Below are 3,323 nucleotides of genomic sequence, written 5' to 3' on the forward strand. Positions count from 1 at the left end.
TGGCAATGTCTTGTGGCAGCAAAGCATTCATAGAGACATCAAGTTTTGATCATATATTTGAGCCACACTTTTTCCATGCATGTGCATCAGTGAGGGGTTAAGCTTCCACTAACTGCAAAGGTTGCCTTCATAATTAGTCCTCTTTTTCCCCATTTCACTTGGTATAACACACACACTGAGACATGGATGGGTTTTAAAACCTTTGTTATGAAGCTTGGTAACACGGTGAACAAGAATTTTGCATGCCTGGCTCACAGTTGGATCTGAATCACAGGTGCTCCGTATTCCTCCAGCTCCCACATTCCAAAAACATGCATATTAAACATACAGAACAAGACAGAAAAAAGAAATGCTTCTCAATATATTTTATTGAAATTGTTTGTCATATTTGGTGTTGGAGTAATCCAAAAGTACTTGAAAGTAATCAAGTTACAGTACTTTAATATTGTGATACTTGGATTACGTTACTGACTAAATTTTTTTAACAAGTAACTCGTAACTTGTATCGGAATACACTTTTAAAGTAACCCTCCCAACCCTGCTTGTTGCGCTGCCTTAGCTGAGGACGTAGGATTGTACTTCACAGTCTCCACTTAGTAGTAGCAGTCCATTTTTGTTTTGTTTGTCTGCCCTCAGTCTCCCCTTGAATAACATTTGCAAACAGTCACGTACAGAAAATTAAATAGAGGAGACCCTAATTCACCTCGATTATTCTTGTTTGTTAGATTGTGTCGTTCCAATTGTTTTGAGCGTTTTGCGCTATCCCATGGTCCCATTTTGAAGTGGAAGACCAACCGCCCCAAATGAAAACTTTACCAACGTCTCACCATGGATCATTCAGGGTTTCCTTGTAAGATCATTTACGGCATAGCTAAAACAGCTACTTTTGCACAGTGCTATATGTTGAACTTAAACTGAAAGGGATACATGTTACAGAAAGTCTCTGCGAATGCGGTTGGGTGCACACGTCTGTTCTCATCGGCTTTGTTGCTGCCAAGGGACCACATGACCCAGTTTCCTCAACCACAGAAACAGCACTGAGATAGATCCTCATCAGGTGTTTTTTCTTTCCTTTTGTATGAACCTTAAAACAAACGGCCAAAAGGTCTTTTGTCTTTACGAAGGAGTATAAGGGCTACACTGAAAAGTAGAAAAAAAGTAGTTATACATAGTGTAATAGTCTCAATAAATTACAATATCATGAAAAATTTTACTGATTTCAGTAGCTCAATTCAAAAAATGAATCTCTTATACAGTCCAGTATATGAATTCCCTACACACATAAATATTTCATAATTTTTATTTTTTTAAATCTTAATGATAATATCTTACAGCTAATGAAAAACACAAGATTCACAATCTCAATAAATTAGAATATTACATAAGAAATAATGTGAGTTAGCACACTGACTTACATTTGTTGACGTTACCTTGGTGGCTAGTGCTAATGTTGACTGTTTTCATTGTTATTATTTATTTTATGTCATGCTAAAGTTGTCCCTACGGATGGCGACGATCCATTGACATCAAAACTCATCTGCGGGAAATGTTAGAAATCTCAAGAACGCTATTGTACTTGCGAGAAGCCTGAAACAAAGTTACACAGCAATGTTCGGCAGAAGTGCCTTTAGTTTTCTAGTTTTTATTTTCCTTTGAGAGCGTAGTGTTACCTGCCATATAGCCTTTTAAAACATCTTCCAGAATGATGACGAGACAATAATAACCGGAAAGAGTTGGCAGTGGCGGTTCTAAACCAATTTCACTGGGGGGGGGCCAGGCTGGGGCCAGCGGTTTTGTCAGAGCGGCACAATTTTAAACACACACACCTTCGTCGGTGTAATATTACAATTTTAATATTTACACTACGTACTGTAGCACTGGGAAAAGTGGCCACAGACTTCCCAGCATGCCTCGCGGCATGTTGTACATGCGGTAAATACGTGTTACACATTTTTTGCTTCCCCATAATTATAGTATTGGTCCAGATTTTAAATTGTTTTTGGAAATCATGGACGCCGTGTGCGGCACGGTGGGTGACTGGTTAGAGGGTCTGAGGACCGGGGTTCAATCCCCGGCCCCGCCTGTGTGGAGTTCGCATGTTCTCCCCGTGCCTGCGTGGGTTTTCTCCGGGCACTCCGGTTTTCCTCCCACATCCCACATGCATGGTAGGTTAATTGAAGACTCTAAATTGCCCGTAGGTGTGAATGTGAGTGCGAATGGTTGTTTGTTTATATGTGCCCTGTGATTGGCTGGCAACCAGTTCAGGGTGTACCCCGCCTCCTGCCCGATGATAGCTGGGATAGGCTCCAGCACGCCCGCGACCCTAGTGGGGATAAGCAGCTCAGAAAATGGATGGATGGATGGACGCCGTGTCCTCCGGGCCAAAGAGGAAAAGGACCATCCGGTTTGTTATCAGTGCAAAGTTCAAAAGCCAGCATCTGTGATAGTATGGGGGTGGCCATGGGATGGGTAACTCGCACATCTGCGAAGACACCATAAATGATGAAAGGTACATACAGGTTTTGGAGCAACATCTGCGGCAATGTCTTTTTCAGGGACGTCCCTTCTTATTTGAACAATGCCAAGCCACAATCTGCACATGCTACAACAGCGTGCCTTCATAGTAAAGAAGTGTGAGTACTTGACTGGCCTGCCAGCAGTCCACACCTGTCTCCCATTGAAAAGGTGAAGCGCAAATTACGACAATGGCAACCCTGTACTGTTGAGCAACTGAAGTAGTACATCAAGCAAGAATGGGAATTTCACCAACAAAACTTCCACAATTAATGTCCTCTGTTCCCAAATGCTTATTGAGGGTTGTTAAAAGGAAAGCTAATGTTACACAGTGGTAAACATGCCACTGTCACAGCTCTTTTGGAACGTGTTGCAGGCATCAAATTCAAAATGATTGACTATAGGTTGAAAAGGATTTGTAAATCATTGTACAGTATTTTTATTTGTTTTACTCAACGTACCAACTTCACTGGAATTAGCGTAAGACAGTCCTTTTACTAGAATGAACTGAATTGTATTAAGAGTGAGGACAAAGAGCGTACAAGTACATGGAACTCCTAAACTGGATGTCAAAGCTATCGAATACATTTCCGGAATGCATTTGTTCACAACTGCATATCACCTACATGCATTCCTCTCTAACAGAGTCAGTCCAAACTAAATGTGACAGAAATGGTTACAATTCAAGATTCTGTACTGACGCTGTAGCCCAAACTGAAAGTAGAGAATTCATCCAGGTGTATAATCAAAAGTAGAGTAGAAGACATTATTCCACGTCTTCCGAATGGTAATCGCTCGCCACTGTCGCC

Source organism: Phyllopteryx taeniolatus, chromosome 8 (genome assembly GCF_024500385.1).
Source record: "Phyllopteryx taeniolatus isolate TA_2022b chromosome 8, UOR_Ptae_1.2, whole genome shotgun sequence".
Classification (NCBI taxonomy): Eukaryota; Metazoa; Chordata; class Actinopteri; order Syngnathiformes; family Syngnathidae; genus Phyllopteryx; species Phyllopteryx taeniolatus.